Below are 9,551 nucleotides of genomic sequence, written 5' to 3'. Positions count from 1 at the left end.
GAACTGTGTGCTGAGATGGGGCAGGGCCTATTTGGGGAGCCCAATGGGGAGTGACCTACCCCAGACCGAGACCCTACTCTTACTCAGATGCCCCAGCTGGACCGACAGACAGATGGACCGTCACAATTCTTGGCCTTTTCTGGACACACCTGCTCTTCCCTGCACATCTGCTGCCCCTGGAGTTCAGAGGAGAAACTGGCATTCACAGGAAGGACCTCATGTAAAGTAACTCTAGTTCCCTTCGTGTCCAACTGCAGTCCAGTGAGATGGGCCTCACTACCCCCATTTCATGGAGGAGGATTCGGAGGCTTGGGCGGGTTAATTCTGGGTCTGAGGCAAGGAACTGCCCCCTCCCACCGCTCCATGCCACCCCTGCCCTGGTCCCACGCAGCCTCCTGCCCGAGGCCCCCCGACTCCGGGAACCAACACCTCTCCTCCCCTCTCCGCGCCTCTGCCGGCCTTTTCCTCCTTAAATGAACTGACTCACCACCAGCGGATGAAGCTTTTGGATGCCAGCCCTGGGCCCTCAACGCAGCTCTGTCCTCAAACCGGGAGGAGGCTGACCCCAAGCGAACGGTGCTCACAGGACTGACCTGAGCGGGATGCGGGGTGTCTCATCAGCTTGTTCTCTCCTGGCTCCACTGCATCTCCTTTGCCCCCTGGCCCAGGAGGGATGGCACCCAGATGCCCTGCACAGGCTCACTCAGCCCAGGCCCGAGGGAACCAGGCCCCGAGACGGGCAGTGGGGATCCCGCAGGCTCGTCCATGTTTCTCGTTTAGAACGTCAGCAAGTGGCTTGTGATGACTCTGCTTGGGGGTAGATTACAGGAATCAAGGTTTCCTCATCGTGGGCTTGAGCTCTTCCCCCGTTTACTGTACGAGAATCACAGGCCATGAAAACACAGGCTCAGAGGTCCAGCAGTTGAATCCAGAGTTGGTTCCAGCACAAAACGTGCTGAAATGTCCGTCAGAGCCCCACACCTGGCCACGGAAGGGAAGCATGGCAGGCCTTTCCCGCGACCAGGTCGGCAGGAAGGGAGGACGTCTGGCCGTGGACGCCAAAAGGAAGGGTAGCTCCCCAAGCAGTTGGCGGCCTCGCCCGCCCCAGGCCCTTGTGTGTCTCACACTTGCCATGTTCGTTTCCACCAACAGCTCTGCAAACTGCACCGTCAGCAAAAGCCCTGGACGCTAACAAACAGCCCCGCGAGCAAATCCCGGTGGCGGACTCAGGCACCCCTGATGAAAGGCCAACCCCTGGCATCTCCACCCACTTCTGCCACTAGAGGAGCATCTCTCCTGAGGCCCAGCTAAAGGCCCAGGGACTAGCCTTCTGTCTCGGCCGCTTGGGGCTCCAGAAATTCAGAGCCAGAAGACCTGAGGCTCTGATGCCTACCAGGTGTGTGACCTTGCTAAACTCCCTTAAACCCTGGGACTCAATTTCCTCACCTGTAAAATGGGAACAGTAATAGTCCCTCCTTCACAGGGTTGTTGGAAGCGTCAAATGAGGTGATTTGTGTCATTAGCAAAGTGACAGCCCGAAATAATGACTCAAGAACAGGACAGCGACTGTCGTTCTGTCTGTCACACATCCCTGGTCATGCTGACTCAGTCCACGGTCTGGGGGTTGTGAGGCTCCAAACCGATGAAAATGCAGGTGTGGGGGCTGTTGTCAGTGTCACCCCTAAGCCCCCTTTCCCATTCCCTGAGGTCAGATGCCCCCTCCACTGTGTTCTCTCTGCCTTCTGTTCCCACCTTTGCTCTGACTCCTCCCCTGGGTTCTAGTCCCGAATCCGGGAGCCCCCTTCCCCCACACGCCCCTAGCACTTTCCTGGATGCAGGGAAGGGACATGGGAGGGCGGGCCATTGTGACAAAGTGGCCCATAACCCAGCTGTGTCCTAATGGTTGCTGGGTCAAATGGTTAACGGGATCAAACAACAATGTGACCACAGGGACCACTTAGGGAGCCCAGGCCAGGGGGACAAGGAGGACCACGTCGTGGGCTCAGTCTCTGCCAGACCAGCGCCAAGGGGCAGGACTCATCAGCCAGGGAGGCAGAGGGAACTTTGGCTGAGTCTCAGAATAAAGAGCTGAACACACTGCACAGGCCCTCTGGAGACTCATGCCCGGGTGCAGCCTGCAGTTTGGAGGTGGTTCCTGTGGTCAGCCACAATTTTGTGGAGATGAGTCAGTGTGGGATTTGTTCTCAGAGCCTGGCTGTCTGCTGATGGGTAGCATGATGAAATGAGAGACATGAACTGTCACCTTTTGCAATCAAAGATGCTGTCAGCAGCAGTTACTTGCTGGCTGGGGGAGGAGGACCAGGAGGGACCCACTCCAGCAGGTTCCAGTCCATCTAGCTGGCCTCCCAGGGGACTCAGATGAGTATCCACCTGTGCTTTATCGGGCAGAGCATCGGCCAGGAGCAATGGCTCTGCAGTGGCCTGGCTCACCCCTGCACTCCCCAGCTGCATGGCCTCGGGCAAGTTACTGAACCACTCTGAGCATCAATTTCTTCACCAGTAAAATGAATTTAATAGTAATACCTACTTCCTAAGACTGTTGGTGTAAGAAATAAATGCACGACTATCTATGGGTACAAATATCCCAGCTCACAAGCCAACCCAATAAGGAAATTTATTATCCTGCAAAACAAACCATCAGGAGTGGGGGAAGCTATTGCTCAGTGGTAGACCACATGCTTAGCATGCATGAGGTCCTGGGTTCAATCCCCAGTGCCTAATTCAACTCTCAGAGAAGCCAAGGGGGAGCTTCTCTATCTTTAAGAATCCTTTTCTTCTCGATACACAGGTGTGGTACCCAGTCCATGGTGGGCAGTGATGGCTGTGTGGGGGTGGGGCAGGAGGGCTGGGAGCCTGCTGTTGGAGCTGCTGTAAGTGTGCCCAAACCCCCAGCCCAGAAGAGCCCTCAGTCACGGGCATCAGGTGAGCCTGCAGTGACCGGCAGGGGTGCAGGAAGCCCCTCTTAGCACAGAGTGCCTCCCCTACCTGCACTGTGGGAACCCTGGCCAGGTGCTGCAAACCCATCTGGATGGAAAGGGCAGAGAACCACAGGCCACCGCCCCGACAGCTGGGCTTCCCCCGAGTCCTCTCTTCACTTCCTCTCGGCCAGGTCTGAGCAGACACTTCCAGAACCAAGCTTGTTAAACCAGGAGGTTAGATTTTAATGAATGTGCTTAGTTTGGTTTTTAATTGCACGCAGATTCAAATGATATCAATCGATCTTCATAATGGACGTTTCCTTCTCTTTCAGAGAGGAGAGAATAGCTCAGGTCCGCAGGGCAGCATGGAGGGAGGAGCAGAAACTTGAGTTCAGCCAGAGCTGGAAGTGTCATAAAATCAGAGGTTTAGGGGTCGTGTGGTCCAGGGCAGCACTACCTCCCACCTGTACTGTTCTCAGCCTGTTTTAGAGAAATCAACCACCCTTCTCCACTTGGGACCCCTGGGGACTCCCTCTCCAGCAAAATGCACCCATGAGAATCTTGACACTTTAGAATTTCTTACGGAAAACCACCGAACTCTGCCTCGCTGTGAAAGATTATTATTCCTGCGTTTCAGCAGGAGGGAGTTGGCCCCAACTGTTACTTGATGCTGAGGCTTCAAAGTGTGGGCTGAACGCCTGTGTGAAAGCCCCAGCAATAAATAACAGAAGGAAACAATTCCAGTGGCCATCTGCTGTGAGAGGCCTTTGTCTTAACTGAGGCATATCTCTCCCATCCCACTGCCTCCCCTGATTTCTAGGTGGGAAGGGACGGAGGAGGTTATTGTGCAGGGAGGAAACTCAGGCACGGAAATAACCTAGTGCATTTTGCTGGTGGGGATATTAACAGAGTCTCATTTGGCACAGAGCCCTCCCTTAGACCAGTTTAAGGGAGAAAGAAGGCAGCCCCACAGGAGTGGATGCATGTCTGTTAAACGGTGTTTCAGAAATACCAAGTCGATTCCAAACTGCCGAGTGAAAACTTCAGCAGTTGGGCTTTTAGTAAAGACGATGCTGGCATGAGAGCGTAGGCGACAGAGACTTCTCAGAACGGGTGGGCTCCAAGGAGGCCCCCAGAGGGAAGGAGGGGGCAGGAGTCCAGCCCCAGGCGCTGGGGCGCGGGGCAGGGGTTTGACGGCGCAGGTGCCGTGTTCTCTCCATAGCCTCATCTACCCCGAGGAGTGGATGCTCCCCAGAAGCAGCTAACACCCAGCAGAGGAGCAACCTTCATCTCTGGGCACGTGCCACCAATTTTCCGCCTCAGGAGGAGTGACCCCACAAACAGGAGGGTCACCCAGGGAGGAGGGGCTCAGCAGGGAGGAAGGAAGGCCAGGGGCAGCTCTGTCTCCGCCACCTTAAGGGCCCAGCCTCCTGGACCTTGGACCCGTGGAGGTGCCCTGTCCCTACAGCAGGAGGGCCTGGGCCTCTCAGGAGCACGGCTCCATTAGGACCGCCCCTCCGTTCTTCCCTTCCTCCCCTACACTCAGGCTGAATTCCAGGCCCACAGCATGGAGCGGAGCCAGCGAGCACGCGGGCTTCACACGGGCTTGTCTTCAGGCTCCTCCACACCTGCCTCCTTTCCTCCCTCCCCGCCCTCCTCTTTCCAATATCCTCCTTCCTCTCCTCCCTGTCCTTCCTCCTTAGCACTCCCTCCTCACCCTTTGCAAAGTTGCAAATCTCTTTTGGCCAGTGCCATCCCTTCTGTTCGAAATTCCACCAATGTGCCACCAAATTGCTCACGCGTGTTGCAAGCCACTCCCAACCCCAGCCCCCTAGTGAGTGTTCACAGCTCACTTCCCCCTCTGTCCTCTGAACCCTGCACTATTGAAGGTCAGTCTTTTTCGATAGCAGAGCAGCAAAAGTCATGGTGTTGGAGCAGACCTCCCTTCCTGGGTGTCGCTACTCAGGGACAAGATCCAGGCTCCACCTCTCCTCCCTCCTGGCATCTGGCACCACTCCAGCTCCTTGGAAGGACCGGATTCTCTGGAATGGACACCCCACTCCGTCCTGGGCTTCAGGAGCTCCCCCTGCTGGACAGTTCTCGGCCCCTCCCACCCATTTGTCCCTGGACACAATCCCTAGAAGTGCAGCTCAGAGAGGAGAGGTCCACAGTCAGAGGCGGACATGCACGTCTCCCAGGTCCCTGGGGTCATTTCCCACCAGCCTCTGGGTTCCCTCCTTAAATATAGTCTCTCCCAAGAAAGAAGAGCAGAGATCAAACATAATGAAACCACAAAGATCTCTTCTCCACAAAGGCTTACAGAAACCAGAACGTCAGGACTGGTGAAATCTCTGGACGTCATCTAGTCCAAAATCCATGATGCACAGACAAGGGGCGGGGGCCCAGAGCGATGGAAACACTCATCCACGATCTCCCAGCTGTGGGTTAGAGTCGGGCTGACGCAGCCTCGGGGTCTCTGCCTCCAGGATGCTCTCTGCGCCCTCCTGGCCCCCGATGGGCTTCCCCCCTCAGCCTCGCCCTGGCCACCCCTCTTCCCTCTGAGCCCACGTCCACTTAACAGGCACAACGCATCTGCAGTCTCACTGAGCATGTACCGCTCCTCATGGTGCCTCCACAGTAAGATTGGTTCCAAGGAGGGCAGACCCTCCACCGGAGAACCTGCCTCTGTTCTGTGACTCCAGCCTTGGCAGCAGTCCTGCAGGAGGCACTTCCTCAGATCCACTTGATCAGGGCACAGACTGACGTGCTGGATTCTATATTGTATAATGGCCCTGGGGGAGCCCCCAGCTTCCCGCTGCAGGGAGGAGACGGAGATGCTGATGGGAGTTCCCTAGGCACCGACTGGAAGGCCTCGGGCTCGGGGAACAAGGTCTCTGGCAAGGGGGCCGGACAGTCACAGGAATGCATTCAGCAGCCTCTGCGGGCAGCAGGGAAGCTGCAAACTGCTGACCTCAGCAAGAAGCCCCCACAGGGGGGCACCCACGGCCTCAGCCTTCGCCCGGCCTCGGGCGACCGCTTGGATGACCACTGGAGGCACCACCCTCAGCTCCTCTTCTGCCTGGAGCCTCTGCACAGAAGCCTCATAGGTGCTGGAGGGAGGAATCCACCTCAGCAGGAGGGACAGCTCAGGGAAGGGGTATGGGGGGTGTCCAAGAACAGTCAGAACTGGCTCCAAAGGGACATGGAGACAGCAGGTCCTCTCTGCTCCCCCTCCCCCAGCTGTGTCCTCACACCCCCCCATGTCTGTGTCCTCAGATCCCACCCCTTGACTCCCCAAGGTTGAGCAAGACACAGCCAGGCTGCACACAGCATGGGGTGTCACCCTGCGTCTGCTGGAGAGGCCACCCAAAGGCCTGTGTGGCGAGGGTAGGGGGCTGGTAGCCATGGGCCATCTCCTAGACCATCTGGTCATCTTCTTGCACAGGCCCAGCCACCGTGATGCTGGGGGCAGAGAGAAGACACCGGCAAACCTTCTGCAGTTACACTGAGATCTCAGCAGCGGGTGGAGGAGAGGGCCAGGGAGTCGGGTGGGAAGTGCTCTGCGCAGGGAGAAGGAGCTCTCCAGTCCACACCCCAGCACCTCCCTCGTTAAACACGGGGTTTAGGGCCCGGGTTTGACCTTTCTGAGCCTCAGGGTCAAAGCGCCTCACGGGCCGGTGCTGGCTCCACAGAGGCCCCTCCCTCCCCGTGCTGGGCAGGCTCCGGCCAGGGCTATTTCCCAGCTGGCAAGTGCAAGCTCCAGGCCTCTGCAATTCACTGCAAACTGGTCCCCAAGGAGCACTTTCTGCAGACTTCAATGACCCAAGTCGTCAAGCCAAGGGGGACCCCGGGACTTGGATAAGCTGTGCCCTGGGATCCCTCCCTTCTGAGGCTGAGGGTGGGGTCCAGCCAGGACCCAGCCTCATACATGTTTGGCTCTCTGAGTCTGCATGGGCAGGAGGTGGAAGGGACACAAGGGCAGAGGACACAGGGCTTGGACAGTCTGGTCCCCTCTCTCCTTATCCTCAACCGGGACTGAAGTTAGGACAGAGCCCTGAGTGTGAGCAATTCCAGGCCCCTCCAGGAGGGCAGTCAGGCCCCACATGGCCACCCCAGCTCTGGTTCCCTTTAAGACCTGCCCCCAGCTGTCTCACCTCACACACAGGTGAACTCTGACCCCTGACAAAGCCTCCCTGCACCCCCGGCTCGTACACACCTGTGTCTTTGCCCAGCTGCACCCTCAGCCTCTCTTCCCACTGAGATTCTTGATCCACAAATTCCTCCCTCTTCCCTGGTCCCCAAACCAGCAGTGATGGCGCCTTCCTGAACAGGCTAGTATTACCGTCTACACTCACCGCCTTCACTTCTTGACTCAGCCGTCGATGTCTTCAGTTGTGTGCCTGTCTCTGCGGTGCGCCGGGGCAACTGGTGTCTTGGCCGTCCCAACACCACCGCCCAGCGCAGGGCCCGTCACGCAGGAGGCATCTGAGGAGTGAGTGGGACACGTTTTACACTCGTCACCTCCTCGGCCCTCCTGGACGAGCAGCGACTTTTTACCTTCAGGGTCTCAGGACGTCCCGCCCAGCCCTCACACCCAACTTGTGAGAACCATGCTGGAACCTTCACGGAGAGAGCGCAGGGCCTAGGGGTGGGACGCCTCCTATAAAGGCCTCACAGCGCATGAGGCTCGGACCTGGTGCTGAGACCCCGCTCAGGGTGCGTCTCCCCACTGAGAGGGAGTGTTGCGTGTGTCCAGTCCTGCAGGTCAGGAGGCGCCGCACTGGGCGCGGCCTGGTCGGCCTGGTGAGAGGCCCCCACGCCCCACAGCAGAGCCCCACTTACCAACCCAAGGATCAGCCTGCTGCTTCCGGGTCCTTCTTCTTCACTGTGTCCCCACACGTCACAATGAAGCGTGCGCTGGACTCTGGTTGCTGCTCTGCCCCCCTTTCTTCAACAAGTCACAGATATGACCTGAGCCCCCAGAGCAGCTTGGGACGAGGTACCCTCACCTCCTCTCTGTGACTCCAGCCAAAACTAAAGACATTGACATTCCAGTTGCCTTTGCAGCTTTCACGGGGATCTAAACACAGTCTTTACTAGATTCTTTTGAAATATTAGCAAGAGATTCCTGAATCCCCACTGCTATAGGGCCCGAGGGCTTCTGGACCCTGTGGGTGAAGGCCCCCCAGGAGGGCTCAGCTCCTTGACTGATGCTCGGCTGTGGCAGGGTGTGGGCAGAGGAAGAGGTGGGAAGACAAGGCTCTGTGGGGCAGGGCTCCCTATTCCGCACCCCCCACCCCCGATCAGGGCTCGTTACCAGGAAAGAGAGAAATGATCATTTCAGCTTTTTTCAGAACCTGACAGAGGCCAGGTCCCCGAGGTCCCCAAGGTCGTGGAGCAGAGGCACCTCCTTCCCTGCCTTCCTCTCCTCTCCTCTGCACAAGCCTCCACTCTGGGCAATTCTGCTGCAAAGGGAGCTCAGAGCCTCAGGGCTGGGTGAACGTCAAAGGAATGTGGGCCCTTCCTGCTAATTTTAGGGACAGGAAGCCTGAGGCCTAAGGAGGTGCAGTGACCTGCCCAAGGCTGCGCACACCAGCTGGGCATGCAGCCAAAGCACAGTTGGGACCTGTGGACAAGGTGGGTGAGTTCTGGCCAGGCACCGCCCCTGCCAAGTGCAGCCCAGGCCCAGCAGGGTCATGACCGCCCAGGGCCCCAGAACTGCTGATCTGGATGAACCCCCAAGGGGCAGGTGCGGGACAAGCACCTGGACTAGACTCCACCCCCAACTCTCCTCCATGCATCTACTGACACAGCCTCCCAGCCAAAGGTTAGAGAACACAGCCCCATCCCCTCTCTAGTTCCGCAGCTGGCATGTGCGAAGTCCAGAGCTACGGCCAGGGAACCAGGGCTGGTGGGGGACAAACACTGGCCCAGTGCCTGCAGTGCAGGGGGAGAGGGCAGAATCCACAGAGAAGTGCGCAGGGACGGCGGCTGGTGTTGGGGGAGGGGTGGGAAGGATGGTAGGCAAGGGCATGCATGCCTGAGCCAGCCTGCAGGGGTGGCTGGGCACTGACCAGAGAGAGGGTGAGATGCCCAGCAGGAGAAGGCACGGAGGTGAGCAGCACCTGGCCTGGGGCATCCCTCCTGGGGAGGCCATCAGTGGCAGGAGGTCAGGGAAGCTGGAACAGGGCCCCAGAGCCCCTTTCAGAGCAGACCATCTGTCTCTGGGTGATGGGGAGCTATTGGAGGCTTTTATGCAGGGGAGCAGTTGGTTCAGATCTGATTTTAGCTGAATTACTTTGGCAACGGAGGAGGAAGAACTGTGGACTGATTAGGAATTCAGACCTAGGACGTGGGGAAGCTCCTGGTAGAAGTGCTTGAGGAATCAGAGCCCTGGCTTCCAGCCCCATGAAATGTGGGTGCTGCAGGAACCCCAGCCAGATGTGGGGGTAGCAAGCCCCCGCCCCTCGGATGGTGCTCCCCTTGCAGGAGCCCACCCACAGCCCACACGTCGCCCAGCTTCCTCCTCTTCCCCATCCAGGCCCGCTTAGGATGTCCTCAAAATGTCCCCAGTGCCGATGTCCAGGTCCTCCCTGCCGTTGCCCGGCCAAC

At 58.1% G+C, this 9,551-nt stretch overlaps 1 long non-coding RNA gene across 1 annotated transcript; it reads right to left on the bottom strand.

Annotated features, from left to right (window-relative positions):
• Positions 1 to 3,278: 3,278 nt before the first annotated feature.
• Positions 3,279 to 8,061, bottom strand: LOC135319928 (uncharacterized). Its single transcript, XR_010379005.1, has 3 exons — positions 7,782 to 8,061; positions 7,295 to 7,424; positions 3,279 to 3,340 (listed from the first exon to the last, which is right to left on the bottom strand). It is a non-coding gene; the product is annotated as an uncharacterized LOC135319928 (long non-coding RNA).
• Between the last annotated feature and the right edge of the window lie 1,490 nt (positions 8,062 to 9,551).

This window comes from Camelus dromedarius, chromosome 34 (assembly GCF_036321535.1).
Source record: "Camelus dromedarius isolate mCamDro1 chromosome 34, mCamDro1.pat, whole genome shotgun sequence".
Taxonomy (NCBI): Eukaryota; Metazoa; Chordata; class Mammalia; order Artiodactyla; family Camelidae; genus Camelus; species Camelus dromedarius.
Note: the sequence above shows the minus strand (reverse complement) of the source record. Positions and strands in the feature narration are given on the sequence as shown.